At 43.5% G+C, this 17,889-nt stretch overlaps 1 protein-coding gene and 1 long non-coding RNA gene across 5 annotated transcripts in view; one reads left to right on the forward strand and one right to left on the reverse strand.

Annotated features, from left to right (window-relative positions):
- The window catches only part of rdgA (retinal degeneration A), a 36,388-nt gene extending 23,674 nt beyond the window's left edge, over nucleotides 1-12,714 (reverse strand). Inside the window, exon 1 of one of the 4 annotated variants that reach the window (XM_043412098.1) lies at nucleotides 12,393-12,714. The gene's annotated coding sequence lies outside the window, so the exon portion shown is untranslated. Of the gene's footprint in view, nucleotides 1-365; nucleotides 1,047-12,392 lie in introns of those variants that run through there. The other 3 variants (XM_043412097.1, XM_043412099.1, XM_043412100.1) reach the window with 3 other exon arrangements.
- Nucleotides 9,042-12,104, forward strand: LOC122406576 (uncharacterized). The gene is made up of 2 exons (XR_006260012.1): nucleotides 9,042-11,258; nucleotides 11,410-12,104. It is a non-coding gene; the product is annotated as an uncharacterized lncRNA (long non-coding RNA).
- Nucleotides 12,715-17,889: the final 5,175 nt, after the last annotated feature.

A 17,889-nucleotide genomic window follows, 5' to 3' on the forward strand; every position in this document is an offset into this window, starting at 1 on the left:
TCTCGAGAGGCAGTTATGGAGTCGACGCCCTTTGACGTACACGAAAACGAGCCTCCGCGCGGGTTGTACGGGTCAAGAACTCGAAGGCCTTAAACATTCGTTCCTCTCGTTAAAACGTTAGATTCGAAAAGTCTTTTTTTACTACAACAATTCCATGGAAATAATGGATTTTGTTAAGGCTCGACGAGATCGAATTCGCAGGCTTTTCCAACGCTTTTCTCTCCCTAATTCAATCCCCAATGACGCAGATCTTAATCGCGTTCGGTGTTATTCCGTGGTGTATTCGACGTTGAGAGGGTTCGAAGTTCATTGTTGATCCTTTCGGTTTAAGATTAATCACAATTAGTAGGAACGACGCAACAAACCGTTGGTTCGTGTTATCGGTGAGGTTGTTAACATCATTTTAGAGAATCGTGACGACAAACGTCGACAAAATATTAGTTACTTGGTTGAATTTTGTTAGTGAATCTTGAACTATGTGGACTTTAGCCTCGGAATAACAAAAAAAAACAATCCGGAGGCTCTGCGTGGCTCTAAACGTTCGCTTACGAGATTTTCCTGTTTTTTAATTTTTATATTATTTTCCCGATAATACCGAGAGAGTAAAAACGTCCTCGAATTATTTCGAGGGAGCAACAACGAGGTTCTCCGGCTTCGAGATAGCAGAGTGGACTAGCCGCTCCAGGTTACAAGCGAAGAGGGGATTTCGTCGTGGAGGCTCGCCGCCGCTGATACGGCTGCTGCCTCCTCCGGCCTCTCGGCGATCGTGGAGGGGTGCCGATCCCAAGGAGGGGTCGCGCGCTTCCGCGATGGAGGGGTAGCGCGTGGCCGTGGGTGTTTGCGTCTGTGTAGGCTGCTTCACCAGCCTCGCAGGCACATACGACCTTCCTCGAGACGAGAAGCGAGGGCGGCTGCGAGGCAAGGAGAAAAGGGTAGTTTCAGCGGTGTTGATATTGCTGCTTCAAAGAGGATATTATTTTTCCCTCTCACATCCTCCATTTCTTTCCTGTCCACGATTCCGGTTTACTTGCCCAATTATTTCATCAACAACGTTCGAAACTTTTACCCTCGTTTTATCCTCGATGCTTGTTCCATCGGTTCGACAAATACTCCGACAATTTTGGCGTTTGGAGCCTCCCAGGAGGGAGGGAGGGAGGGAGGGGAGGAAACTTTCGACGAGAAATATCGAGCGATGATCGAGCTCGGTCCAAACCAACTGTTTTCTCCGGATGAACCTTTCGTCGTATACGTTGCTGCGTATTTTTATTCCTTTCCTGCATTATTTAACTCGGAGCGGGGTCGACGTCGATCGACGACGCTCCGCAAATACGAATGGAAACGCGGTATTTCCATCGGAAGAAGGAAGCTGGGAAACCCTCGCGCGGCTCTTCCGAAGCGGCGTGAAGCCCTCGCCTCGCTCTCGTCCTACGTCTGACCTCCAGTCACTGGAATTGCCGCGCATCGAGGCAGCCCCCACCGATGTTTGTGCCAACACTCGGCCGCGCGCGAGTGCGCCTCGTCCTCGTGCGTGAGAAACGGTGCGTGCGTGAAAAAAGCCTCCCTCGAATCGCTATCGGAGAGCGTGACTTCGAACTCCATTTTCGGAGGTCACGGCGCGAACGAAAACGTCAAAAATGATGAAACGAATCGCCGGAAACATACGAGCCTCGTTTTCAATAAACAACGTTGCTTCCCCGGGGCCTCCGCAGGGACGCTGTAAAACGTAATAACGCAACGAAGGGGATAAATCGATCGAACGAATCGTACCAACGTCCGCGGCTCCGCGGGGACAACAGAAAAATCATTTTTCACAATGAGATCGCGCCAACAGGCTCTCGGCTCGAAGCGACCAAGGGTTGCTCGCAATCTCCCCAAATTAACGCGACCCGCCGAGGGGTCGCCTCGGCAAAGCGACCCAGAATAACACACCCCCGAGCCGCTCCATCTGTGCGCACCGTCGCAGCATACATCGCTCCGGAATATTCGCTGAGCACATAGTTAGCCTCACGGAGGGAATGTACCTGCGCAGAATATCCGTGTACACATTCAACAGGGGTGAGTATGCGCTCGGGCTTTACCTCGAGTTCAACCGGAATTTCGTTGTCCCGTGCTACCGCCGCTGCTACCGCTTGCAATGGGTTACGCTTGAGCTCGTGGCATGCGCACACTGGGCTTTACTACTTGCAGAAATAGCTGCCAAGTTGCACGAGTCGTTTGCTCTCGAGGGATCGAGTTCGAGGCCTCGCAAACGGGGGGACAACGTTCCTTCGATCGGGACTCGAAGGAAGCGCAATCCTCGGACTTTTAGTCCACAGCTTTTTTTACAACGAACACCAAACGCCCTTCCCTCGTCGAGTTTCTTTGGCTCCGACGACTAATCCCCGAGCCTCAGCCCCCAACGCTCCCCCCTCCCGCCCAAATAGGAATTTCATAATTTAAGCAATTCTCGCGACACCGCGTATGTCTCCGCGGATTCGCATACATTATTCGACGCGCACACAGCGCACGGTACGTACAACGGGACGAGGGTCAAACCTGTATTTATGCAAACGAATGCCGGATCAGCCCTCGCCCGTATATACACGTGAACACGCTCGTATCCTTCGTATGGAGATTTTTTCGAGCCCATTTTTTCCGCCCACGTGACGAACACACCACCCCCCGTCGACACAACCCCCGCCGCGCGGTGCTGGCGTGCAATGGCACAGGTCATATTGCTTTTCCGAGCCCCGCACCGTAACGTTCCAAGGGGCGCTCGGGTCTCCTTTCGTCTCTTCGTACATTTGCGACGGAGTCGCCACTCTTTCATGCTTCTCCTTCGTTCAGAGTTACCCACATATCGCACTCGTGCGCCAGTGGGATCCGGGGTCGAATTATTCTTTTTTATGAAACCGTTTTCATGTACGGAGTCGCGCGCGGCGGTGCGACGTTGGAGAATTTCTTTTCCACGAATCAGCCGAATGGAGACACTTTTTTATCGTCTGTTCGCTTTTTGGGCAAAATTGTCGATTAACCGAATCGTAGAACGCTCGATCTTTCGAAATTTCTTAAGCTCTCGTACACCAGATTTGATAAGTTTTCGAAATTGTTATTTAGGATCCGACCCTTCCGCAGACTACGTGTCTAATGTTCCTTCTTTGAATTCGCGTGTTCACTCGAAATTTCGGCAGCTTTCACATCTCGAGTGCAATTCTAACGGAGCCTGCGAACGTCGAAAGTTCATATTTTTCAATTTAAATGGAGACTTCTCGCTTCGTAGACGGACCAGAATATATAGAGGAGGAAAAAATCGAAAGCGAATTTTTCGAGCCGACGAAACTTTGGTGTGCGGAACAGCGGTGGCTCGAAAAGGCGAAAGTCGAAATGCGGCGACCTCTGAAATCGGGGATCACCGGTCCGAGTCTATTTTCAGCTCCGCGCTGCGTTTCTTTATTTCGATCGCTCCACTTTCTTTCGTCATCATATTTTCCGAGTTGTCAATACCCGCAGTATTCCTGATCGTGTAGTAATTTACGAACCGAAAGAGCGATGCTCGAGTTTCCGCAAAACCGATATATTTCGCTCCTCCTTCTACGAACGATTGTTACATTATTTTATTTTCGATGTAAACGCCCTTCGAGCCTTCAACTTTCCACTTTATTTATTTTCGACATTAGAAGCTCATAAGCTCGAGATTTCAGCTTTTCCAAATTCTCTTAATTCCAACATTTTATCCCCCCGCCCGTGCCAATCCGTGGTGGTGCACACGTAGCACGTTGCTCGGCTGCAAAAAGTGTCGGAGCGATGGAGAGAGACGCGGAGACAGCGGAGGGAAAAATGTAACTCAATCGCGCTCCCCCTCCCTTTCATGCAGATTCTTGTATTAAAGTAACGTTCGTCCGACGACGTGTAGTGCGAAAGAAAACTTATTAGATATTCATTGACGCTCTCCGCAGATCCTCGACGCTAGCTACTCCTTTATTAATAGATGCGGGGTCGCTTCACTGTCGCCGGAAGGAACTTGGCTCCGTTTGACTTCTCTGCTTTCCTTTCCCTTCCCCGCGGCCCTTTTAAACCGCGGCAATTAATCGCGAACTAATTTCCGAGTTTATGGTCTTGGCTGATGGCGTGTTCGCGAAATGATAATTTTAGGAATTTCCACTCAGTCGCTTGTGTCATCAAAATTCCACGTTTCCTTTAGTTTTCCTAATTTTCCATTGAAAACTTTCATTTTTCACAGCCAATATGCTAGTGGAAAAAAAACAACAAATGTTTGACTCATTTTACCCCTTGCGACAATGAATCCCGTCGAGAAATTTCGATTTTCGAGTGAACTGAGAAAAACGTTTTGAAGCATGAAAATAAATCGAGCTCCGCCCAGAATCGCGAGAAAAACGTTCTTCCAAATTTCACTGAAACCGAGTCCTTCCGATTCCCAATAAAAACTCGATCGGAGTGACGAAACGCCGATCATCTTACACCGAGAATATAAAAAAAGAAAAACGAAAAAAGCCCTTTTTCGTGTCGAATTCTCTCGAGTGCGCCTTCGACACACAAAGCTCTGAAAAATAATCGTTGCGTTGGAATACGAAGCAGAATGAAAAAAAAAAAAAAAAAAATATATATATATTTTGTTTTTGTTTTCTTTTGCACGAAAGTTCTCTCGTGGCGCTCACATTCCATCCGAATCCTCGGGTTTCGGGTCTTCGCGGCACCGTAAATTCGTTCCCTCCGAGAAATGAACCCGATGTCCTAGTCCCAGTGACAATCCGAGTAACCTACAATGCACACGAGAGAATGCGGTATGGTAGGTTCGTCTATTCTGCTGTTTTTTTTTTTTAATTTTTTCTTTTGGTTTTTTTTTTTTTAACTACAGGAAAACGAAAAAAATTTCGTAACGGTGATGAAAAAAATATGGTACGAGACCGATAACGAAAGAGCCGAAATCAAAGGTTTGTCGCTTGAAAAATCAAACTTCGTTACGATTTTTCATATTTTTAGTGTAAAAATGTAAAAAATGTAAATTCAGATCGTTATCGGTCTGTTTGAAAAAGATGGAGGAAGAAAAATGAAAAAGGAAAAATAGCTCTCGTGCGAGTGCATTGGCGATATTATAAGAGAAAAAGAGGAAATAAAACGACGGAAACGGAGGACACGGTGAGAGAGGAAAATAAATTTCTCTCGTGTACATCGAAGGTTTTGCGAATCTTTGAGAGACATTGATTTCATGGTACTTTGTGTGTGTACGCTTTCTACTGTGATTATTCAGCGAGTCGATGGGGGAAAAATATGCCAAGTATGAAATAATTAGCAAACACAAAAAGCAGCATTGAAGACGAATAATGGCTCGATTGATATTTGAATAATAAATGCGAAAGCATACGTGCGAATGTGACGCAAAAGACACAATTACCAGTTTAAATTGGAAGGAACTTTTCTGCTTTAATATTATAAAACTGTTTCCGTGTGTTGGGCAAACCCACGGAGAGCTGTCATCCAGCTTTGTTTGTTTGATAACGTTGAGCACGGGACGTATTATGCTTGCACTTAAAAAGTCCAACTTTCAACGCAATCGCTTGAACAAATAGAAGAAAAAATGCACGAGAGAGCAGAATAAAGCGAGTCGAGTGTGTATTCGGGTATACGAAATATCCGGATATATTCCTCTTCAATATTTACGGACTGATTGAAACGTTAAAATTTCAAGAGAAAAATCCTGTTACATCCTTCCGTCCAACGTACCGTTGGCGATTTATATTAATATTAATTTGCATCAATACGATGGCCAATCGAGCAAAACACGAAGCGTGTATAAGCTCGCAACGCCCTCTGCTAACCTCCGCACCGAATCGGCCGCTCTGATCCATCAAAATCTCACAATCAATTCCAGCACACAAATTGCTCAACACTTTATTGTCCGGAATTTTAGGACGTCCTGAATATTCACTTTTTTGTACACAGAAACACCCGATTTTTAGTCATCCTGCTCGTCGTGTTATATCAACGTGCACGTAGTATAAAAAGAAAAAAAAACAGCACCAAGATCGCCTGTGTACACAAATTCTTGCGGCCGTATGAATACGAGTATTTACGAATTCGTGACGTTCTACTTTTTGTTTTTTCTCTTTTTTCTTTGAAATAACGAAAAGCTGAAGCCACCATTAGTCGGAAATGGGCCACGGAAAGGTCCAAGGACACTACTTCGCAGTATATTTCACTGGTAAACACTGCGCTAAAAGAACGCTGCATTTTATCGTACTCGGAAACTTCTCATCAAAATTTCAACGATTAAACAAATATGAATGTATAACCAAATCATTGAATTTTGCCGATTTCAAGTGTACTCGAATCGTAAGAACATCGATCACGCTACGAAGCGTTGTCGAAATTCTGAGAATTTATTGAACAAAGAACATTCGTCACTATCGCAATAAATCGACGCTTTCTTCATCAATTCTTTCGTAATAACTGGCATTGAAACTTCAAGTCGATTAATATAATTACTCTCACCGGTGTTATTATCACGTCTATCAATTACGCGGACAGTTATTTACAGTTTATTTTTTTTTGGTACATATCTCTCCGAAACTCTCGGCACTTGTAATGGACTGTAGGGAGCGTTAGCGAGCTGCGGCGAGCAGCAGCGCCGCCGATGCGCGCGTTCTCTAGTGTCCGAAAGTACAATTACTTGGGTGCGAGGTGCGATTTTGGCTTCGAAAGACAGCGATTATTGATAATAATATTCGACGTGGTTTTTAGCTCGTGGTTAATGATCGGGATGAGGATTGCGAACGTTTGAAAATAAACAAAAAAGTGATTCGAATTGTGCTCGAAATGTCAGAAGAACTGAAAACACCGATTCCACGTTCTCGCGTCCGTTCCTCGCTCTGTCGCAGGGTGGTAAGTGGACAGCACTTCCGGGAAAAAACGGCTCTTCGTTTTTTATATTCTCGGAACTAGTGGTGCGCGTCAGGGCCGCAAGGCGTGCGTCGATTTCGTTTTTGTGAAGAAAACCAAAGGAAATAATTTTGTGTGTCGCGAATCAATTAAAAAATATCGTCAGCAGGCCACGCGGAAGAATTTCCCACTTCGAGGCGCAGTTAGCGCTGTGCACGGTCTCATGTTAGTTCGATTACGAATTGCGTCTGGTTTCTCAGCTTCGTCGACATGCGATCATGGCTCGGATTATACGACGATCATGACAGCCGGATTTTCTTGCAGTCAAATTCATGTTTGGTGTTGTCAAGGGACTCGATTTTTTAAAAATAAACGACAAATATTAGAAGCTTTATCTAAAATTGGCCGCAATAACGTTCAATACGATAAAATATTAAATTTTATAAACTTGGAACTCGAACGCAGCGAAGAGATTTTTACTCGTCTGTTGTGACCTCCGCTTCCACAAACGAGTTTTTCTCTATTATTAGTAGTCAGTAAGCGCGTCATTCGAGACTCGATAAATGATAATTATCCGGTTCAATTGGCCAGTTTTGCAGACGATCGCATCCCGATATTGAAAAAGAGAAGCACCGGAAAACCATCATTTTATCGTTTTTCACAGCGAGACTGTATATACGTGTGACGAAAATATGCGGATGAGTGAGCTCTTATTTCAGAACGATTGAAACTGAATTTCATAAAAATATTGTACCCGCGTTTTTTTGTGCATTCAAAAATTAAATTATTGTGATTCCTTTTGTTGACAATAAGATACGTCTGGCTCGATGAACATTCAACGAAAAGGACTAAATTTGATTGTCAAATCCGCACAATTGATTCTGTCGAGTGCACGCCATTCGTATTTTCGGCAACGAATCGATCGTGTCGCTATTCGAGAATAATCTCAAGTTTAGCTTAGTACATTTTCAATCGTCGAGGCACGGCACCGGAGCAATCATGAATATGCTGATTTTTTCCAATTTTTCGTTCTCCTCCCTGGAAAATATGGACGCGGAGACGTGTGACGGGATAATGGTCGTTAAAAATGGCGGGCGTGCGAGTCAAGGCTGCGAAACGTCTAATCAAGTGAGTGAGCAAAAAAAACGTTTGTACATAACGCGCGTGGGGAAAAATAGAGGAAAAAACATCGTTTTTCTGTAAGCAGTTTTGACAAAACGAAGGAAAACAAACTTTCGAAAGAATAAAGAAGAGAAACTCCCTACGAAAAATATTCTCTTTCATCCTTTGTTACGTTCAAGTTTTCCAGACGAAAGTAACAGTAGAAAAAATGTCTAAGGAATGAGAAATAAATATCGATTGGTCGGAGTAGACAAATAAAAAAATAATCCCAACCCATTAGTTCGGCGCTCAAGTGAGCAGGAAAAAACTCGGAGATTTTATTTGTCAAGATCGAAAGTAATATTTGGCAAAAACTCACGTGGGTTCGTGTTGAAGGCCGCAAGATATTTCGATCGATCGATAAACCGGTTCGATATCGGATGAAAATGGGCTCGACACCGTCGCGACGTAAGAACGTTTTCGCGGATACTGTTCCATACACTTCAACCAGGGTACACACTCGATTATCATTTTAAGTGAACTTTATATTTAAAAATGACGTCAAAATCAAGACTTTTCAAAGTTGTTTTACAATTTTACCCAACCGGCTCGAAACAACATCATTTTATTCGGGCGTTCGTAATTCCGGCTAAATTGTCTTTCCGTAATTTATTTATTATTCGTCACGAAAGTGATTACAGTTACTGGCGAGTTAATGCGCGAGTGATTTGATCGATAGGTTCACGTGTGTCGCGACAACCCCTAAGGAGGAGCGTTGCGAGAATAATTGATGGAACAAACGAATAATAAAACGCTTCTAAATATTGACCGAGTGCTCTCTCGCTCAGCTCAGGAGCAACTTTTTCGTCCGTAGGAAAAGAATTGCTGGTCTACAATAAAAAAATTTCGTCGCAGCCCTGCGCTGCGAACGCGGTGAATAATGGATCGGTCGGAATGGAAAAAGAGGGGAAAAAGAAGTCGTGTGTGAATAAAAGACGAATTTGCCTCGCGTACAAACAAGATTTTCACAAACATGGAGAGATATTTCCGGGGCTTGTGAGGGAGGTTAAGAAACTTTGTCTCGATTATGTCATTTCGTTAGCTCGTTTAATAGACTTCGAAGGAATGTTTATTTCCGTCGAGCACGCTACAGTCGCTCTCGAATCACGAGTTCACCTTGCACGCTTAGTCCTCACTTCGTTCACGAATTTCCTTCCACGATTTTATCGACGTAGAGAAAGAATTGAAAATTTCACGAAGCACGCTCGAGGATTGTGTCTCGTCTCGCCGAACGTTTACACGCGCAAAGCTCTCGCAGTCGCGAATACGAGTAAGCCGAACGCGAGGGACTCGTGTGGACTCACCAAATGTCAGGGAGTTTATAGGCGCCGATGAACGCGTACGGGATCAGAGAGCGAGAAGAAAGAATAAAAACGTACGATGCGAGCAAGGTCAGCAAGTGGATTATTGAAGAGATACGTAAAGGTGCGTGTGTATCGAGGAATGAAAAATCATTCAAAACGTGTTTATATTTATCGCGAAGCATCGTCCAACGTCGGACACGTGTGCGCGCGCGCGCGCGCGGAACGTTTTTCCGTTGGAATTGTACGAGCGAGTGTAAACATCATATTTAAAACTTATTACCGCGGAAAGTGTAGGATCAAGGTCATGCCTCGAGGTAGTAACCGAGCCGTTTTGTCGTGCGAAAAAGTGCAGCCATAAAAAAGCGCGAAAAAAGAAACGGGAACGGGTGAAATCGTCGGAGCACTTCGTTCAGCTCGAATAAATACCGAACTCGTATAATCGAGCGTAAAATCGATTGTGAAATATTGGAAAAGAGGAGGAGAGGTCGACGGAAAAAATAATCCCTCGACAATGATCCAATTTTCGGGCTCTTTGTACCGCGAATGTCAATTAGGGAAAAAGAAAGCCTGGATTTACCGCTGCGGCGCCACTGATTCTTCGCCGCCATTTTTTTTCACACCGTGCGATACACCGACGACGAGTGGAAGAGGAAAAAACGAATTTTTCAACGCACAGTCTCGCTTTGTTCTCCCAGAGTTCTTCGACGCTTCGAACGTTCCGATAGCACCACACGAAGAGAGGAATAATACGTAAAGCAACGCTGGATATATACATAATAGAAACAACAGTGTTATTGTATAGTCTCGCCGCTTGAGAGCGCGCCGTTCATTGGATATCGAACGCAATTCAATTTAAACGAACGTCATTAATGTAAATTGTCATTCTCGATGGTTCAGTGACTTTTTTCTTCCCCCTTTTACATTTATTTTCACCCCCGCACCGTGCGAATTTCTGTAGACCGCGTGTAAATGTTACAGAAACAAAGACTCCTTACATAACCTAAAAATTTTCGCGTCGCACTCAAGCAGGCGTGCAATCATTGAAATAACTGTAATTATTGCAATTAACGTGATCACTACGACTAATACTGAGATTGTGAATGGTCGTTGATCATTGTTGGATGATTTACTCGGTGTTTCACACTGTTGTTTTCGACTTCTCGTACATTTAGTGAGAAAAAATGTCTAATTTTGCAAAAAAAAATGATAAAAATAACAACAAAAAACTGAAACAATGGAAGCTTCGAAATTCTACGATTATGAAATCGGTAAACGATTAATTGTGACACGAAAGCAAATCGTTCTACGCTTCTCACCCTTCGTCGCCAACGTCTTCTTCCTCCACTTTATCATTTTCCTGCGCATTCTCGTCTTCGGCCATTTTCGAAAAATTCAATGTAAATTAAAAAAATGAACGAGATTGTTCGACGAGTCAAAGATTCACGATAAATCTGAAGAGATACATTGAACGATGGAAAAAACAGGGACGACAGTTTCCTCAAATCGTTTTTTTTTTTATTTTTATTTTATTTTCTACGTGAAATAGCGACCGCACGATTATTTCTCGTGACTCGGGCTAGTTTGGCACTGGTCATTTCGCGCGACTGCTTTACTCGAGACTTCGCGTCGTATCCTCCACACCGGATAAGGCTTCGGGAAGCCAAATGCTCAATGCTATTTTGCTTTTTAATGCCCTTAATGCGATTAAGGTTTTTTCCTCCTATTTTTTTTGCTCTCCATCTCTCTTCCACGAGGAACGTGATCTCGTATTTGAAAGACGAAAAAGCCGATTTCACCGACGCCGCGGACTGGCTTCCTTCGAACTCTTGGCTCGTGCTAATCCAAAGGAATTTTTACGATCTTCGATCATAACTACATTTAATAACATTAATATTGAAAAAAATGTCGTCAAAATAGGTGAGTATTGGCCCGGGGAATAAAATAACTTGTAAATCGATGACAGCTTCCATGTTGTCAAGGCGATTAAACGCATTTCAGTTGACTTCTAATTAGAAGCCGAATCAGTCTCAATTGTTTGATAATTTGTCGAACTTTTCGTTCCAATTAGGCGATGCATTGTCGGAGTTTCGTAGCGTGTGCCGAACGACTTCCGGCGAGCGGAAATTCGCGGTTAGACGTGTGTGTATGCACAGCGCAAGAGCGCTCGACTCTCGAAAAATGGCGAGCGCGAGTGCGACAACGGCGACATGCGACACCGAAAATAGATCGAAAATTGCGGGAACAATGGCGCAGTAATTGCTCGATTTATTTATCGTTTTTTTCCCCCAAGAACCGAAGCGACGAGTAAATCAAATCGAGAGAAACGAGTCGTTTCGTATTTCGTTATTTTCTCGTGATAAATGCCTTTCAAGCGGGATAAAAATATGATCGCGGATAATTGGTTCGTTTGACAATACGAAAATATCCATAAATATACTTGAATTGTAAGAGCCCGAGGGAAACGAGGCCCTCGAAAAGTTCGTCTCATCCAGCACGAGGAAGCTCGTAATGCTCGTAATGTATGGGGTATTGTCTCAAGAAGGGAAGATTGTCATCTCGTCTGGAAAATGCGAGCACAGAGTACATGCCTGGAGCGAGCGCCACGGAGAACTATGTCACTAAAGTATAATAAGCGTCACTCTGCTCCCCCCCCCCCCCTCCCTCCGCGCCTCGCTCCTTTCTTCGACTTCGACTGCTTTTGTGTGTGTACGATTCAAAGTTTTTCCATTAAAAACAACTTCGAACAATAACGTCTCATTTAAACGTTCAGTGATTTATTTATATTGATAATCCCGTAATTACAACGACGTTTCATTAATCGACGCCTTTTTTATTTCGTATAGTTTTCTAAACGAAGAAAATAACGGTTTATTGACGTGACAAAACTTATTCTAAAACGTGTGAGTTTGGTTATCGTTATTATTTATTAATCCGTTACATGATTTGAATTTTTTATTCCTGTTACCATGATCGACTATGACGATTCTATAGGTTTTTATGAATTCGTAATTTAAACTTAGGTCTCGAGATATTTTCCATTCGGTATCGTACCTTCGAACTCTCAAAAATGTCTTCCGACGCCTCTTTGTGGTACGTGCATTTTTTCACATTCCGTTCGTTAATACACACATGTGTCAACACGTACGTGTTAGTATTTAACGAAATAACTGTATTCGTGATCATAATTTCGTAAGTTTATAGAAAATGTGGTAAAATTATAATGCTCTCACGAGACGAACTGATAATTCTGTAGAAAGGCGAGAAAGAATCTCTGACGCACAGTATACTCTGAACGCTTTCGCGTTACCCACTGCGAACGGCTTGATTTCTCGCTCGTTCTTTGCCGCGATCTAACAACGTCATCCCGGTGACGTTCGAGCCAACGCTCTTTACTGACAGATCCCAGTGCGAAAGCGCGCGCGATACACGTGTCGTTATATATAACTCGGTACTAACGAGTTGGATCGTAGTACAAGAGGGCTGCTATGACGCAATGTCTCGACGATCAGTACGACCGAGAAGCGGGCGAGGGACTCTGCTGGAAAATTGTTGGGATAAGAATTTCAGTCGCGTCTTACTGTTTGCCACGCGTTCTAATGTTTGCACGAGCTTCACAAAAATTGTGGAGTTATGAAACAAAAGAAAGGACAAACGGCCGAATCGAAGTGTGGAACGCGGGAAAGGGAAACAGCGCTGAAATGTCAACTTTTAGGTTATGTTCGCCGGAGACCCGAAACCGAGGGGAAAAATTGGGCGAACGATCCTCGGTTATTTCGGATGGAGTGTTTAGCGCCGTTTTACATATTCATTTCGGAATTTTAACGAGAAACCAAGTAGGTGATGTAATCTTTTTTTCGAATTCAATTCAGAGTCAACGAACCCAGGAGTGGGGTGAAGTGACTTTTGGTCGGAAAGACAGGTTAAGTGTGGTAAGCATTTCACGGGTATTAACCTCTTCCCGGTCATACGGTTCCAGACTTGGAATGAAAGTTTAAAAAAACATTGTAGCGCGTAAGCGTATATGAAAAACAGAAACCTTGGTCGGTATTTCCTGTAACCGAAAGCTTCTGCGATACTGAAAAATATGTGAAACCCTGTTTACGACAGATTTGCTATTTATTTAGTTTCATTCCGCGACGAGTAGTCGGCGTTGCTGTCGCAGGTGATTCGAACGCACCCCAGTTTTCAGTCTAATCTCTGAGCGTGTTCGACGTGACCAAGTCGCCAAAAAATTGCCAGTCAACAAGAGTAACGATACTTTATTTTTATTTCGTATAAACTTAAGCCACTACTTATCGAGATTTCCCTTCAAATTTTACACAAATTTGTTGGAACTACTTTTTCTCCGCGCAGTCACAGAATTTCACCGGGAAGAGGTTAAAGACAAGAATTAGCAGAATGAGTACGACAAAACGATTTTTTACCAATATTTTATATCCAAGATACAACGAATTCGAACGTGTCAATTAATTTGCATGAAATTACCCGAGTAAATCAGCAAGTCTCAAGAAATGTGAATAAAAATTCAAAGAGGGACCCCCAAAGTGTGAACGGGACGTGACGTCATGAGTCCAAAACGCGTTCTTTTTCCGCGGTCCCACTCCTGAAAAACGTTTCGATTTTTAATTCCGAGAAATCGAAATTCATGACGTTACGCCCGGTTAATTAATCCGACCGAAGACAACATTTCGTGAACTCAATTTTCGAGGACCTTTCGCCCTCGAACTGCGTATTGAGACACGTGAATAATCGAGAGGATACAATATAAACGTAATAAAAAAAACACCCACGGCTTAAATTCCATTATTTAAGCGTATTGTGGGCTAGTCAACTTACCCCAATGGCCAGCTAGCCTCGGTCTCACCCCAAACACACCTTTCGAAGTAGGCACATTTCAGAGCAGTAAAATTTTATCACGAGAGCTGCTCGTACAACGTACCTTACGACGAGTCAAGTTTTTCACGACTTTAAATAAATCGCTATTGTGACGCTTTGCATATACTCGCGGAAGTGGAATGTTCGCTTGACTGATTGGAATAAATAAACCTCAAAAAGTTGGCAAAAGTTCACACACTTATTTCACGCACCACAGAAAAATGAAAATCATGTGAATGTCAACGATTTCAACCAAACGCACGCTACTTCGATTTGGAACGGATCTTTTCGGTTATTCGTTTCGGAACGGGTGGGGGAACTCCTCGCACGTTCGCCTTTGTTCTCATGTTTACCAACAGGATCATTGGGCGTTCCAATCGGAGAGGCTGAACGTTTCGCTGTTTTTATATTCTGCCAGGTTTACAAATTAGAATTGGATACATGAAATTTATAAATTTGATGGGACTGTGAAAATACGAGTTTTTTTGTACTCTGCGATCGTTTCAGATATTTTTTACAGCATTCTGGAGCGATAAAACTGCTCTTGCGGACTACGATACCGATCACAATTTTTTTCTTTACTTTTATAGCCTCGAGTAATCTCACGAATTGGAACATATAAAATCAATTGCCGGAAAAAAATGTGGAGCTCGATAAATGGAGATAAAAAGGGGAAGTACGTGGTGGAGAATATTTACGATGCGAAAACTGTTTTTCTCGATATGATCTACTCGAAATAAAATCTTCCGCAATTTTAGAATCCTCTTTCAAATTGGCTGTATCCGAGGAAAGCAATAAAATAGTAGTAACTTTCCGAGTCGATGACGAGACTCGTTGCCAAAGTATTTTAATACGTATTCGGTGGCTCCTTGGGCCAATAGCCAATTTTCAGGAAAATTAATATCTCGTAGACCAGACGACACATCGTTTTTAAACGATTTCGTCGTACTTATCACGGAAGCGGAAAATCTCGTGACATGAGTTTGAAGATCGTTAGTTGACGGTTGTGGCATTGGAATTCAAGAATAAAATAAAAAGTGATAATGAATTCGACTCCAACACTCGTGAGTCACGCTCCAAACGGTTTTTACGAAAAACTGTGTTTCTGCACTTACCGCATGGGTGGAGCTCTTCTGATAGGCAAAGTATTTCTTAGTCAGCTTCGCACTCTTCCCCTTTTGCGATCTTTGATGGCTCCACAACGAACGAGCAAATGAACATGGGGTTGTGAAGGCATGATATCGGTGTCCTGTCGCGAGTCGAACGAATAATCGTCATTCGTCACGTGGTCGTCGACGGGCTCGGAAAAATCGGTGACAGTAACGATGGGAACAGTGGCCGCCATCGCGTTCAAGTTCTTCGACTCTTGGTTTTCGTTGCGTTTCTCTTCCGGCGTTGTCATTACTTGAATTGCCATTTTCTTTGAAAAAATCTCTAAAACTTGTTCTTTATCCTACTTTTTTGGTCGTCAGAAAGTTTTGGGGGTTAGTTTTATTTCGTATTTTACAGGTTCATTCCACATTACACTTCAAAATTAATGCCAGAACTTGTCTTAACGCAAAAAAAAATTTCTGGAACCCAAAACCAGAAATATAATTCACGAATTCGTAAAACTATTCAAATAAAACGAAACAATTCTCAGGTCACAACAGCGAATTGAATATAATTCGTGACAAAATGAGCGCTGATTTGATTCACGCCGACAGTAGTTCGAGTTTTCAAGGGTATTTCGAGTCAACGACCGCTCGTAAGATGGCGCTTCCTGAGTAGCGCGGTAAGCAGCGCTGGCGGTTAACACATGTACGAAACAATAAAAGTAAAACAAAAGCACGTTTACATCACACTCACGAGGTGGCGATCGCGCGAGCACTCGAGACGTTAGGTAGGTTGAGAACGAAAAATAAACATTGCGTTTTTAAAATAATAAAAGAACGAGAGCAATTTGACGATATTCCGAAGGGGTTATGGGTGCTCGTGTTGTCAAAGGCGTGAACAGGCACCGAGTTGAACGAATGTTTGGAAGTGTCTGGCGGTCGAGTGCTCGAACGCAAGACACTCGGCACCGGTACCCGTGCCTTTCACCGCTACGTCATCAGTCCTGTTGTCGCGTAACGTTCTCCCGGCCCCCCCTCCGCTATCCTTTTCATATGCTGCTCCCCAAACGAATTTCCGTTTCAATGAACTTCATCCCGACAAATGGTTCGGGCCATTTCTTCCACTCGCAAGCAAACCTACAAACCTGCGGCGCGTTCAAAAATGTCGTGTCTGCGTCCATCGAAAACACTGCCGCGTGTGTTGCCAGTCAAGAATACGATCATAAGTTAGCAGGTGAGTACTGCACGTATACGGGATGTGCAAAAAGTCAATCACGCAAATGCGACGATTGTATCGACCGCGATGTTTTGAAGGGAATAGTCCCCACCATTTTCCGCTCCGTCTCACCATTAGTGAAATAATGATAGAATAAAAGTGAAGTGCGAAAAGTCGATTTTTGTTGACGATGTTTGACAGTGCAATTTATTTATGCAATAAATTTCATGGCACGACGTTCAGGACGATTCAAATATTTTTCTTGATAAAAAAAGGATCGAAAAATAATGAAGAAAGTGTTAGATGTGCGCGAAAAAGCAACAGGTTGGGGCCCCGCTCGACAGTCTCATGAGTCTCGCGATGCGGGGCAAGCAAACGGAGAGGGGATAGAGCGTCTCAACCGGCACGGCGTGAGGCGTGGGAATTTTTGAGCAGAGTCGCTCACGCACAGTCGAACTGTCAACAACGCGTTTGGTTCATTTGAGTTTTTTCTTTTTCATGAAACCAAAAAAATATATTTCACGAACTCATATTTGTTTTATGCCGAAATATTTCTCGTTATTAGTGGTGTTTTATTTTCTGCCATGAATTTCGCTTCCGTGTCTTCCCGAGCGCGCAGCCTGCGTCGTGTTTATATTATTTTTAGAGCATAAGAGCAAGTGTCGTGTTTAATGTGAGCTTTAAATAAGAACGGTGCTCAGTAGCGACGTTGCGGCGTCTCGCATTATTTTCGGAACGGTATTAACGGTGCATACAGAAACGCGACGCAAAGTGGCAGACACGAGTTTTTTTATTGGCTCTCGCCCACTGGCATTCGTAACAAATCTCCGTTTTGTCTCGATTCTCGTCTTGTTCTATGTTTTTTTTCTTCTTACTTATTTTTGGTACAAGCCGATCCGAAGATCGAGCAAAAAGCTGACCTAACACGCGACGATGCACTAACGTTCGATTCACGAGTGGCCAACATGTGTTCGTCAAATTGTAAACGGTCACACTGCCAGTCTGTACTTATTTCGTCTCCTTGTCGCTCGCTCCCTCTCTGTCTCTACTTCTATTTATCTCGTTTTCTCTGTCACCGACAAGTGTCTACGGCGATTGCACTGTTATAAATAGTTATGCGGTTGGACTATAGTCGAGCTTCGAGCAAACGCAAGAACTTTTGTGCGCCAGTTGCTGCCAGAGCGAGAGAGAACCAAGTGAAAAATCCGGAAAATAATACTGCGACGCAGGAGCTCAGACTAAATAATGGAAATAAATATTAAGTAGTCTTACCGCTCAAGGTTCATTTTTCATGGTTCTTACGATCGTTTTTCATCATCATCGGTGCCCATAAAGTCAAAATGTATCGCTTTGATCGTGCATC

Source organism: Venturia canescens, chromosome 2 (genome assembly GCF_019457755.1).
Source record: "Venturia canescens isolate UGA chromosome 2, ASM1945775v1, whole genome shotgun sequence".
In the NCBI taxonomy this organism is placed as follows: domain Eukaryota; kingdom Metazoa; phylum Arthropoda; class Insecta; order Hymenoptera; family Ichneumonidae; genus Venturia; species Venturia canescens.